This window comes from Meles meles, chromosome 21, assembly GCF_922984935.1.
Source record: "Meles meles chromosome 21, mMelMel3.1 paternal haplotype, whole genome shotgun sequence".
In the NCBI taxonomy this organism is placed as follows: Eukaryota; Metazoa; Chordata; class Mammalia; order Carnivora; family Mustelidae; genus Meles; species Meles meles.
In genome coordinates, this window is record NC_060086.1 from 14722598 (window position 1) to 14736557 (window position 13960).

The following is a 13960-nucleotide window of genomic DNA, read 5'->3' on the forward strand; positions in this document are numbered from 1 at the left end:
GCGGCTTAACCCACTGAGCCACCCAGGTGCCCCTCACCTTCAGCTTCTTGAATGATGCTTGAAATAGTCTGTTTCTTCTCAATATGACTTCGGATCTTATTGAGTTCTGGACTTTGGATTTAATGAATGAATCCATAAAAGGATAATAATAATGACGGCTCCCATTTATTGAGCACCTGCTGTATTCCAGGCACGGGCTTTAGAAATACATTCCATCATCACTAAAATTCCACCAGGTGTGAGCATTATGCCTATTTTATAGATAAACTATTTATAGATTATCTACAGATTCCCATTTTGTAAAAGTTAAACCGAGACCGGGGTAGTCGGAGGAGCCGGGTGGGTGTTGGAATTCCTGTGTTTGGTCAAGTGTAAATAGCCCCGAGTGTCCAATGAAACAGAGTAACAGGGCTCTTCCTTAGCTCTAGTACTTTTTCGTTTAGCCTCTTTCCAGTCCCCCCCACCTGCCGTGGAGACACAGCCAGGCCAGAGTGCCCAGGAACTTCCCACAACCCGGAGGGGACATCCGACCCGCATCCCATTCTCTAAGTGAGCACCCCCCGCCCCGCCTTGTCCTTCCGGCTCGGAGGCTGCTCCCTGCTCTCCAGGCTTCAGGGGTTGTGGCGAAGGGCAGAGGGAGAGGCAAGGGTTAACAGGTCCACAGGTTCTGTTTAATGTGGGGCGGTCTTTTCCTGCTTTGCTCCTGCTCTGCGGTCTCTAGGCTGGCTTCTGTGGCGACTTCATTAGCAGCAAGCTGCTAATTAAATTTCATATTTATGGTCAGAAAATAAAATCATTGGACCTTTTTGAAACAGGATTTTACGAGTTTTGGCTCTGGCAGCTGAGTCAGCAGTCAGGGGCCTACAGTGTTTAGAACTATGGTTTCAAGGCGGAGATAAATAAAATAAATAACGCAGAGGGGAGAGGTTGAATCCTGCGTCCTTGGGCGGGCCCAAACGAACACATTTTGGGGCCGTAGCAGGACAGACCCGGGCCTCCAGGGTGCGGCTGACCCCCCAAAGCGCCACTCCACGTTGGGCATGTTTTGTGTCTGGGTCCCCCTCCCCTCCCACCACGCAAGGCTGTTATTACAGAGCCGGATGTTTTGCGTTGTTATTGGTTTTTTTCCCCCCTTCTTGCCATACTAAAGAAATCATTCTTTACCTAAAACTCAGACTTGAACCTTGTTGGGTGTGCGTGCAGGAAGCTGCCAGAAGCCACTTCCTCTCACGGGTCACTTAGCTCCTGCTGCCTCCCCTGGAGGGGCTCTGGCATATCTTCTCAGCGGCTGCCCATACAATACAGCTCCCTCTGCGCTTCCATGCGGGCACCCCCCACCCCCTGTGCTGCGCCCCTGATGAGCCCAGTGGGCATCTCCCCATTGAGTCCAGGAAAGAATTCTACCAACTATGTGCTGGTTTCTCCAGTGAGGAGTGTCTTAGACTCCCAGGGACGCAAGGACATGAAGGCACCTGGCCCTACCCTGCAACATGGTTGGACCCCGTTTCCCCTACCCTCATCCTGGTTCTGGTGGGTTTATCTCTGCTTAGAAAGATCCGCTTTCTGCTTGGGACAAAGAAAAATGGGGCGTGATGAAAAGTCCAGGGTACAGAGGTAAAGAAGACCGGAATCGGTCCCTGTGCCTCCCCCACCACCGGACCCAGGGCCCGGACCCTCTTCTGTAGCGTGGAGGGTAAAGTGACGTATCCCACAGGGCAGGCATGGAGAAAGCCACCTGCGGGAATGCCCACGAAGGGCCCGGCAGGCCTGCCATTGGTGGGTAGCGTTCATTCAGCAAGGGCTCCCTTCTACCTGTCAGTAACTGGGAATTCATGGTGCAGGGGTCTGAAATGGCACCAAAGACTGCTCCTGGGTCTGAAATCCCATTACCTTGCGCTCTGACCATCTAGGAGGGAGGCTTCACCGTGGTTCTTTCCATTGATTTGCTGGCGAGTCCAGGAGTCATCCCTCAGTTGACAGTGTCCTGGTGATGTTCACAGCACAGCAGGTAGAGAGAGGCCCTGCTCCTATGGGAGATACACAGGAGCCTTCTATCCCACGCAGAGACAGCCCTAAACCCTCCCCAGAATTCATGTGGGGAAGCCCTAAGCCCCCATGGTGGGGGGAGATGGGGCCTTTGGGAAGTAATTAGGGTTAGAGGCGGTCATGAGGGTAGGGCCCTGTGATGGGGTTGGAGGTCTTACAGGAAGTGAAGAGGTAGGGGGAGCTCTCTCTTCACGAGCTCACACCAAGGAAAGGCCAGGTGAGGGCAGCATGGGAGGGTGGCCATCCATGAACCAGGAAGAGGTCTCTCACCAGACACCAAACCCACCAGCACCTTGACCTTGGACTGCCCAGGCTGAAGGACTGTGAGAGCTGAGTGTCTCTTGTTTAAGCTCCCCCAGTCCGAGTGGTGTTGCCGTAGCAGCAGAAGCTGACGAAGACACCGTGCGGCCTCGGGCCAATCCGATGACTCCCCCGAGGCTTGGCTTCGGGCGGTAATGTCAGCTGCCACACGGGACTGCTGGCCAGTGGAAGGATTTGCAGTTAAGCAGGACTTCCCTTCTGTGGCGTTGGAGTAGGGCTCGGCTTTCAGAATTGGAGGATGAGAACCGGGAGAAGACGGACCCAGCTGTCCCTAGGAGGTTCTTCTGAAGGTCGTCCCCTGCTCAGAGAGGGGGACATGCTCACCTCCTTCTTCCTCCTTTCCGCTCACCCAGCGGTGACGCCATCAGCACCTTAAACACGGGAGCATGACCAGGAGATGCTGCAAACCCCTTTCTGTCCTCAGGAGGGAGGCTGGGCCATCCCTGACGGGAGATCAGCCGTGTCCAGCCCTGAGTGCTGACCACATGTAGGCGCTGAGCTCTCGTGTTCTCCAAACTTCGCCTTTTCATCCTCACGCCCCCAGTGATGCTGGCACGGTCATTGTCCCCATGTGACAGCAGAGACCCCGAGGGCTCAGAGGGTGCCCTGCAGACCCAGCCCACCCTCCGTGCCCAGAGGCTGACCCGAGTGAGCTCCGTGCATGGGCTCCCTGACCCTTGGCTTCTGTGTGTGACCACTCACCCGCTTGGGCTGGAGGACAGGACCCCACGGCCACCTTGGAAAACAGGGGCGGTTTCTTACCGAGCTGACGGTACACCGACGCCATGACCAGCAATTCTAATCCCAGGGATTTATGCCAAAGAAAGGACAACACATGTCCATATGAAGATTTGTGCGAGAATGTCCCCAACAAGTGAACTTGGGACACCACCCAAATGTCCACTGAGAGGCGTGGGACGCACAAGCCCGTGACCCGTGCCACAAACGCATGCCCCTCGACGTGCTGAGCACAGCAAGCCAGGTCCTAAACAGTGCGTGACATGCTTTTCCGTCTTTCGGTGACAGAAATCCCAGGACTGGTGACCCCTGAGGGTGGGAACACAGGATGGAAAGGTCTGTGAAGGAACTTTCTAGGGTGTTGGCCACGTTCCACTTCTTAACTGGTGGTAAGGGGGTCTTCTTTTCAGAACTCACTGAACTGGGTACTTACAATGCATGGGGCTTCCTGATCTCACCGCAGTATTTTAGGACAGGGGAGAAGGTCCAGAAAGTTCTGTAGCGATCCACACAGGCTGGAACACAGGAGGGAAGCTGAAGCGGTGTGGGGCTCTGCCGTGTGGGGCCGGGGCGCCTGGGCGGGGACGCTCATCCAGGTGTGGAGGCGGGGAGGGGAGCTTCTAGGAAGGGGGCGGGCCGGCATTGCTGGGTCACCGGCGTGTGCGAGCGTCACCTGGACCCGTCCACCCACGGCTTCCGTTGCCCCCACTTCCCCGAGAGGACATGGCCCTGGGTTCCCCCAGGGGAATGGGGTGATCAGAGCCCCCCCACCCCCGCGCCGGGCAGCCCGCAGGGTACGAAGGCAGAGACACGGGTGGTCAGAGAGGCATAGGGGAGCCGGGTCAGTCGCCTGCCGTGGACGCCGGGATGTCTGGAGGAGAAAAGAGTAGGATGGGCAGTTTGACTCTGGGCAGCTTGATATGAGACTTGCGGAACAATCTTCCCTGGAATGTTCTAGGCCAGCCAGGCTTCTCCTTGGCCTAGGTCACAGGCAGGAGACGGCGGTGTCCCTGGTGAGGTGCTGGCAGGGGCCAGCAGGAGGGGAGAGCACGAGTGATGCCAGACTCCCGGCCCCTCCTCCCTCCACTGCGGCACCCCCATCCTCTCTGCGTCCCAGTGGCAGACGCGGCCCCACCTGCCAGAGAGAGCAGCGTCCCCTCCGCGTCTCCCAGCCTCCCCCTCGGTGGAAAGTCACCCACAGACTCTGCTCAGAACAAAAATAAAAAGGGAAGTATGCAGCCCCCCAGCCCCCACCTCTGCCCCTGCTAAAATTAGAGGCGGCCTCCGAGGGGGTGTTGTGTGGGCTTCCGGGGGAGGCCGCTGGCTCCCTGCAGCATCAGCACTTTCTGGGGGCCCTGTAGGCCACGCACCGGAGGAGAGGGAGTTGGAGGGGACCACACAGAGTCCCCTCTAGGCAGACCGGGACCGAGCTAGTTTGCAAGCACGTGAGTATATTTTCCAACTGGCCGGTCCTTTTGCTCGGAGCCATGTGGGTGCGGAGCTGGGGAATCTGTGTCCTTGTCAGGGAGAGCTTCTGCAGCAGACTGGGGGCTGCTGGGCGACCCCCCATCCCCCACCTCCTCCCTCTTGCTCTCGTCCACAGCATGTGTCTCACGGCTTCACGCATATTCCTATCCATTTCTGAACTTCTTAAACAACACGGTGTGGTTCCCGGCCGCTGGTGCTGGGGCGACTCTTTGATGCTGTCATGTTGACTGCACAGAGCGTGGAACAGAGCTCAGAGAAGCCCTCGATAAATGCCTGGTCAATTTGGACCAGAGCACTCCCGTTATTGTGTGCTGGGTTTTGTTGTTGTTTGTTTGTTTGTTTGTTTTGACTTTCTTCCAACGTGGGGAGGGGGAGGCAAGGGCAGAGGAGTGGACGTGAATGCACAGAGAGGTGCCCAGGCTCCCCGCTGGAGGGGTTGGCAGCCAGAAGCCCCACAGTCTTGCCCTCCCGGGATCCCCACCCTCCGAAGGAGCTCCTAGCAGCCTCTTCCGAGCTCCAGGAAGATAACATGTGCAAAGAAAGAACCTGTGGCCGAGGGTCCATCAGCATGCGAACCCGGGGTCCAACCCCTGCCCGTAGCCAACACAGAGGGAGAGAGAGAGAGAAGCTGGAGCGTGAGCTAGGGGAGAGAACTTTGATCCAGAACACAGGGTGGGAAAACACAGTAGGGCATGAATGACTTTTCTAGGAGGCAGAAGGGCCAGGGCCCAAGGGGAAGTCCCCCCACCCCTTGCCCCCACCCCACCAGCATCTCCCCAGGGCCTCAGAGAAGGTTCCTCATTTCCTACTAAAAGGCTTCAAGAATCCCTTAGGTCCTGCAGGGCTGAAACTTTTGCAGCCCCTGGTCTCTTGTGCTTATCAGACAGTCATACCTCGAGGGGGTCAAACTGACATCACGGGTTAGAAAGAAGGCAGGGAGGTCTAGGAGGCATCCTTGAAAACGAGAGACGGTGTAAGCACGGGGGTGTCTCAAAGTCTCGCAGCGGATGCCATTCCTCCATGGAGAAGTCTCCTGGCCTGAGGACGAAGGCCCGCCTGGCCAGTGACAATCGCAGAGAGCGCCAGGCAGCTGGCCTTCAAGCCTGGCTTTGCAGACGGACTTGTTCCCAGATCCCTGCACAGGCCCAGAGAGACTCACAAAATCAGCCTGTTCCCCTGTCCCCAGCAATCCACACTTGTTCCTAACAGCCCTCCAGTCCGTCCTGATTTCCCGTGTCTGGGTGCAGTTTTGACAGGCGCCTTATTTAATTATATGTGATCAAGTCATTTGACACAAGCCCAAAAAAAAAAACACAAGAGCTTTCTGGTTGCATCTGATTTACGAGCTTTCGCTTTCATGGACAGAAGCTAGTGATGATCTCTGAGTGTGGAGATCCCCAGATTCCTGCCCCTGCTGCTCTCGGAGGCTGGGGAAATGTTTCCATCCCACTGTGTAGGAAGCATAGAGAACATCAGAAAAACACGGGTGGTGTTTGCCAGTGCCCAGGAGGGGAGAAAGTGAAAAGAGACACCCACCAGCCTCCAGCCCCGGCAGATTCATTTAAAGACATTCTTACATAATAGATCGTTAAAAAGGAGAGACGCACACAAGACAGAACTCTCCTTACAAGGAAAAGCCAGGTGTGTTAAGACGCTTTGCAACATTCTCGTCCCATCTACCCCCTTATCCCGCACAGAGGAGTGGAAAATGTGAGTTTCCCTCCGTGTCTTTTACGTTTCAAGCTGCCTGGTGGCTTTTTAACACAGGTGAGCTGGCCTACGGGAAATCGATCAGGTTCATGTGCCAGTTGCCAGCGGTCGCTCCCAGGACGTGATGGTCCCACGGACGCCTTCACGGAAGCAGCCTTTCCTGGCCGGACCGCACTTTCCCATTCCCGTCCCCCACCCCCGGCCGGAGCCCACCCCCACCCGCGTCCGTCCCATTCCTGGGCCGTGCACCTGTGGGTTATTTAACCCCCTGTGGGGGCTAAAAACCCTGAGTTCCTCTTCCCTTTCCTCCGCCCTCGTCCTCTACAAACCCGCACGCACCCCGGCTGCTTCTGCTGCCTCTGCCTCCCTTGGGCCTTGTCCTGCATTTCCTGCATGCAGCATCCCTCCAGCAGATGTCACTCCTGATTCCCAGGGCTGCCTGGGCGCCGCGGGGAGGGTTGACCCGGCCCCTTACCCACCCTCAGGTCCCCCCCACCTCACCACCAGGCCCCAGGTCTCTTACTTCTTCATCAGAGTTGATAGTCCAGAAACTGCAGCTGTTTTTTGTTTTTTGTTTTTAATATTTTATTTATTTATTTGACAGACAGAGATCACAAGTAGGCATAGAGGCAGGCAGAGAGAGAGGGGGGGAGAAGCAGGATCCCTGCTGGGCAGAGAGCCCGATGTGGGGCTCTATCGCAGGACTCTGAGATCATGACCTGAGCCAAAACCCACTGAGCCACCCAGGCGGCCCCTGTAGCTGTTTTTATTTATTTGATCTGATTTGATGGATGGAGGTGAAGTTCACATAACCTCAACACCCCTTTTTATTTTTTTTTTAAAGACCTTATTTACTTGAGAGAGAGAGAAAGCCCAGAGGGAGAAGGAGAAGCAGGCTCTCTGCTAAGTGGTGAATCCCACGCAGGGCTCGATCCCAGGACCCCAAGATCATGATCTGAGCAGAAGGCAGACACTTACCTGACTGAGCCACTCAGGCGCACCCCCGTTTGGAAGGGAACTATTCAGTGGCATCCCGCACTCTCCCCGTGTTGCAGCCACACCCTCCCCCTAGCTCCGAAGCCTTTTCCAGCACCCCCGGAATAAAACCGCTTCTCTGCTAGTGATCACCCCTCCATCTCCGCCAGCCCCCATCCCCTGGTAGCCTGTCGCCCACCTCGTTTCCGTGTCTGTGGATTTCCCTCCCCTGGACGCGGCACATAAACGGGATCACCCAACACGTGGTCCTTTCGGGTGTGGTTTCTTTCCCTCTGTGTGAGGTTTTCAAGGTTTGCCCGTGGTATAGCGCAGATCAGCGCCCTGTTCCGTTTCGTGGCTGAATCGTATCCCACTGTACGTATAAATGTCTTTATTTCTGGAGTCGGTGGCTTGGAGGGCTCGGGGCGGTGAGGACCAGGAAGGGAGGTGGAAGTGGGGGGACCCTTGCTCGGCGCCACGATGTCGCAGACACTAGAAGCCGCCCACTGGCCTGCGAGGGTCTCTACCTGCCACCCTTGCCCACCCCGAGACCTGTGCGGCCCGAACCCTGAGCAGCCCCCGTCTGCGGGCATGTTGGGGACAGGAGCGTCTCTGGCCTTCCTTCCTGAGCTACGGTTGGCTCTGCCCCAGAGCACATTATCACAATTAATTACTGCCAGCCCTTGATTATCCGAGGTGATAGGGGGCCAGAAAACAGAGGGCTAATTGAAATGTGAGGCTGCAGGGGCTGTGGAAAGGAGGGGCCCTGATGCGTGGGGGAGCTGGTTATTTTGCAGTTAATTGTGAGTAAAGGGACCCTTTCTGGGTCCTTTCCTGCTTCTCTCTCCCTCCCTGAAGCCTGATGTTTCATTGGACGCACAAACTTATTTTGCTCCCAACATAGTGGTTCCTCAATTAATACACTGTAGCTGGCTTACCGCCCCCCCCCCCCCCACCTTGCCATCTCTGGGCAGACCCCCTAGCACAGGAAATCTGACTGGTTTGAATTTCACCTCTGTGCCCGTCGCTTGTCGTTAGAATAATCTGTTACAATAACCTGGGGAAGGGAACAAGAGTGCTGGAGGTAGGCACCGAACGTATTCTCCCCAACATGTCTGCAATAAATGGTGACGTTTCGAGATGCGCAGAAGGAAGGGAATGGAACAAATCAGGCATCTGGAACCCCCACAAACTGGGTCATTGGTCCCAGAAGGCTCCGGAGGCCGCGGTTTGCCCGGGAGTCCTTTGTGAGCGAGCAACTGTGCTGAGCGGCAAGACACCACTCTCATTTTGCCACCCAGTTGAAACTAACAACCACAGACGCGTCCCGCAGCTTTCCATCACCGGAGTCTTGATTGTCCCTTTTCTCCTGGGAAGCGCGAGCCTGGTCTAGCGTAATCCTAGATTAGGTGACTGACGCCCTCCGTGGGACACGCTGAATTTGCAGAGGGTGGTTTTTCCAGCCCTTCTGCACCGTAGCCATCTTTTCTGACACTCTGCCCGCCTCCACCCCGGCCGTCGTTGTGGGTTTTGTCACTGCTCCATTCTTCCCCCTCCCCCAATAGTGCACGAGTGCCCACTGCATGTCAGACACCCCCAGTTTCGTCCAGGAACGTGTCCCTGAAGGTCAGCTAGTGACCGCCCACAGGACTGAGTGAGGCTCCAGAGAGTGCCGGCTGGTACGGGGTTAGCGATTTTCCAAGAAGGAGTATTCCACACTGAACAGATTTGTAGCATGCTGGTGGCTAGCACGGGCTGTCCGCGGTGACGCAGACGGCCCTGCAGACTTGGGCGGTGCCCCGGGGAAGGAGCACCCTGCAAAAAGTGACTGATGTCGTGTTCTTCCCGACAGAATGTGGGGCCAGCTGGCTTTGCCGCAACTCACCCAGTCGGGGTGGGTTGTGACAAGAGAGCTCTGTCCCTGCAGGTCAGAAATTGGACAGAGTGTGGATTCTAGACTTCTGATCCATGACTGATTGAGAGGCCAAGAGAGATGGGCACTGAGATCCAAACTGCAGACACAGCAAAGCAAGCCGGTGCCAACGAAGGACGTATGAGCCCGTCCGCAGGCTGTTGTGAAGACCCGCACCACGTCTGCAGACACAAAGTCTTCCCCCGCCGACGGGAGGCAGCTAAAACGAGGAAAAGTGAGAGCGCGCTTATGCATTGGAAATCAATCCCTTTATAAATATTAAACGCCCATCTGTGCAAGCTCCTGTCTGGACCGCAGGGTGGACCGGGGAAGAAAAGAGAGGGATCCCTTCCCAGAGGCCTTAAGCAGCACAGTGGACATAAGGAGATGCCAACAACGCTGAGCCGGTGAGAGGCAAACCGGCAGCCCAGACAAAATGGTTGAAGACAGATCTTTGGTGTTTTTGTCTAAGTTCTGTTTGGCATGGAGGTGATTACATGGGACATCCAGCAGAGACCCTGTTTCTAGCCAGAGTTTGCTGTTGGCTTCCAAAGGGCCAGATTAAGTGATATTGATTAAGTGCCTACCGTGTGCACAGCGGCAGTCCTAAGATGTTAGCGCTGCTTGTCCAAGTCTACAGACCGTGAAATGGTGGTGGTGGTTGGGGGAGGGGCTCAGAGAAGTTAAGCAACATGCCTAAGGCCACACAGCAGCAAACGGCAGAGCTGGAATTCACACCCAGGATCCCCACTTCAAGATTAGATGCTTTCCGGGGGGCCTGGGTGGCTCAGTGGGTTAAGCCTCTGCCTTCGGCTCAGGTCATGATCTCAGGGTCCTGGGATCGAGCCCCGCATCGGGCTCTCTGCTCAGCGGGAAGCCTGCTTCCTCCTCTCTCTCTGCCTGCCTCTCTGCCTACTTGTGATCTCTGTCTATCAAATAAATAAATAAAATCTTTAAAAACAAAAACATTAGATGCTTTCCGCTAGGACACACAGTGTTAGTTCCTTATGCAAAGATCTTTTTTGCCTAGACTTTCAGTTTATTTAGAGCAGAATTCCTTGATCCTTTATGTGCGGATGCCATTTCTCCAGGAAGGGGGGGATGTCACTTGACATCGACAAGCACGGTGCACTGCGACCTCTCAAGGACAGGCTCTACACCCTCCTTGCACGTAGGTTTCCTGCATATGGAACCCCAGTGCCCCAGCTCTGTAGGCGTACCCCGAAGACGTCTGCAGAGACCGCACATCTAGCAAAGGCCCCTCCCTCTGTCTCTTCTGCTGCTGTTGCCTGCAGACCTGTCCAGGGGACTGAGGTCAGAGAAAGTACAGCTCTGACCTCAAGCCTCGAACACCACGGGGTGAAAATAAGAAAGTCTGAGGTCCACATACCATGCTGCTTCCTGCCTCAGTGTTCCCACCAGCCCCAGAGGCCTTTCGAGAAGACGTCTGTGGGAGCCCCTCGGGAGAGCAGGAGCCTCAGGCCTCTGAGGGGCTGCCCTTCCGCAGCAGAGGCGACCCCTGGTTTCACTTGTTGGCGTTCCACTCAGACCGTGGTAGAAGCATCGGAAAAAGCCGGAGGCAGGGACACCCTGCCCCCAAAGCCACCTCTCTATTCCCGCAGGAGGAAACCTGAAATCTGCATGCTTCTAGATACCAGCCTGCTCCCTGATTGAAGTCATTGGCAGAGTCCTAGTCAAACGTGTGGCAACGTGCTCAGAAGTCACTGAGTTACCGGTTCTCGTGATATTTCACGGAAGGCACAGCCCCACGAAAATACAAATGCATTTTCGGCTGTTTACCGCATGGCTTCGGAGTCTGTGTTCTGTGCACCTTCGAAAGGTAAAAGAGAGAGCCCAGACCACCTTGCTGCCGGGGCCTCAAAGCATGCTGGTGAGGCTGCAGACCAGCCCTGGGCCCCGGAGATAAGTCCATCGGAGCGGCAGTGTGGCCCACGTGGCCCCCTCCTCATTCCCTTGGCCGATCACCACATTGTGCCTCAGATCTGCGTTCTCCAAGCAGAGGCTCACCTGCCACCCAGGACTTCCTTCTTCCTCTTTCTTCCCAGCCCTGCTCCCTTCCTACCTTCCTCTTCCTTCCTACCCCTTCCCGAGAACCTACAGGCTTCCTTACCTTTCTGCCATTCTGACCTGGGCTCGCACTCCCCCCAAGGTTGCAGAACCAACCAGGTGACATCAGGACGAGGTAAAAGGGGGAAGATTTAAGGTCCAGATGTGGCTTGCACAGAACCCTCCAGCCTCATTCCTGGCTGCTCTTACTCGATGACGCTGGTGACCTTTTCTGTGAAATGCAAGGGCCCAACCTTTTCACTCAGAAAACTCTCACCGCACACACTCACCTGCCAGCCCAGGGGCAGGAGTCCATTCATGCAGGATCTGGTCTAGGGCTGTGTCTGCCCCACGTCTGATCCCTTCCCTTCCCACCCGCCTCCCCATTCCCCAAATCAAAAAGGAACTCGTGGTTTCCTTCCGCTTCTCCTGGGCTGGAATCAAGTCTCCTTACGATTCATGCACCAAAATGCACTCTGTGTCCTGTTTCTGCACAGTAGAAACCCCAGGCATGAAGGCCAGACTCTGGAAGGAGCCCCGTTTGTTCGCTCATCAGGCAGATGCGTGGAGAGCACACCACAGGCCGGCGGCATGTGCCTGACACTCACTGTGAGCATCACACAAGCCCTCTCAAGGAATCACAGCGAGTGTGTAAATGGGTGATGGCGAACCCAGGTGGAGAGCACAGGAATGTGGGTCCATTCCACAGCAGGGACTTGGGTACCACTGGGAGAGATCGGGGCAGGGCAGCCCCCTGGGCTGGCCATACCGCCAGCCGTTATCCAGGGCGTCTTGGCTAACCGACGACTGAACACAGTTCTGCGACAACGGAATGTTCTTATCATAATACCTTAGGCCATTAGAGTTGTTACTTTAGCAAATGTTCTTTGAAAATCCGCCCCATGTTAGAGTGACTGCAAACCAGGTCTCAGCGTGAAGCCTTCAGAGGGGGCCCGTGGACGCTCGGAGTTTCTCCCAACCCAGAGAACAAAACGGCAGCTGAACAGTGAAGACTGGGCACCCGGATAAAGCAGAGGGTCTGTCTTTGAAAGCACAGAGGGCTCCAGGGCTGGACTTGGCTGGTGGGTGCCGTGACATCACCGTGCCCGTGGCAAAGGCCATCTGCTGACCAGGCTTCCAAGGCCCACTTGGGAGAGAACGGCATTTCCGGATCACCGAGGCCGGGGCTCTCCCTGGCCGGCCCCGGAGCAAGACCATGCTTCCCAGGTTTGGTCAAATGGCCCAGCCCCAGCTCCTGGAGACCGTCAGCACAGCGGGAGCGCTGTGTGCCAGGCTCCGGGATCCAGGTGCTTCTGACGAGCCAATGCAATGAATGGATACACATTTCAGAACAATTTAAACCTGTTTTTCCTGGAAGTGCTTCTTTTCAAAAGCGCTGTGCAGCGCTGATGGGAAAACGGCAGCTGGAGGGGGGCAGTATCCTTTGCTAATGCAAGAGGTGTGTGCCCTTCCCAAGTTCTGACACAGTGCATGTCAGAAGCTGCAGGAGAAGGTGGGGTGTGTGGCAGGCCTGGGGACGGGGAAGGGGTGGTGCTCGCCGTGCTTTCGGTCTCTGGCTTCAGTCAATGCCTCGTACTCCCCACCAACCCCGAGCCCTCATATCTACTGATGCCTCCCTTCTTCCTTCCTAAAAGATACCAGGTCGACCCAATTTTATTCACAGAAACCATAGGCCCTTTGCCCGGGTTACCTGAAAGTAGATGAATGAAGCCCCTAGAGGAGCTCCAGGTGTGATTATGGGTGGCCTGGTCCCCGAGGAGATGGTCAGGGGAGGTTGGCGGTGCTCTGGAATGACGGCAAGGAGCTTGGCTGTCATGTGAGCAGGGGTTGATGGGGACCGGGGGGACGGTGGGATTCTGTGGAAGAATGAGGGCTGAATGAGAGAACGGAGAGATTCCAGTGGACGTGGTGGAGGCTGGAGACATGACTCGAGGCTGAAAAGGTTGAAAATCATGGCCCAGGGTCTGAGGCAGGATCTGCTCGTCACATGTCCTGGACTGTGCCTTATCTCCTCACAGGCCGCCGACCCCTTGGAGGGCACTCTGCTCGTGGGAGGTCCTTGGTCCTTACTGATCTCTTGCTTACTCTGGTTTTGGATCTAGAAAAAAAGGAATTGGCACCAACGGAAGAAGCGGTCAGATTGTGGGCCTCAGAAGTCTGTGGCTAGGGCTCATAGGACTTTCTTAGGAGGCTTGGATTGCCTTTGTTTGAAACAAAATCAGTTTTGTGCATAGTAGGGATTTTATTCTTCTCATGAACCAAGAATTCAGAGGTTAAGCTTGGACCCAAAGTGCTTGTGGCATCCTATTGTGAAATCCTTCACAGCCATACTTAGAGTGTGACCTTTGTCTTCATGCTCACAAGATAGCTGCTGTGCAGCTGAACATTGCATCCACACTCCAGGTAGAAAGACAAGAACAAATCAAAGGCTTTTCTGCCCTGATTCTGCCTCGATTCTGCCCCAATTCTGCCCCACGCCTCTACAGAGCCCTTTAAACATCTCCAGAAACTTCTACTTCCATCTCATTGGCCAGAACTGTGTCCCATCTAGCTGCCAGAGAGGCTGTAAGCATAGTTGTTCGAGGCTCCCCACAAAATTGGGACTGTGTTGAGAAAGGATGTTAGGTAGGCAGCCAGTGGTGTCTGCCACTCCACTGCGAATTTAAAACGATAATTGCTGCT

General features: G+C 55.5%; 1 protein-coding gene across 3 annotated transcripts in view; it reads left to right on the top strand.

Moving 5' to 3' along the window:
- The window catches only part of CARD11 (caspase recruitment domain family member 11), a 113801-nt gene that overhangs the window by 52622 nt on the left and 47219 nt on the right, over positions 1-13960 (top strand). Inside the window, exon 1 of one of the 3 annotated variants that reach the window (XM_045994044.1) lies at positions 4492-4550. The exons of the other annotated variants lie outside the window; for them this stretch is intronic. The gene's annotated coding sequence lies outside the window, so the exon portion shown is untranslated. Of the gene's footprint in view, positions 1-4491; positions 4551-13960 lie in introns of those variants that run through there. 3 annotated transcript variants of the gene reach the window in all.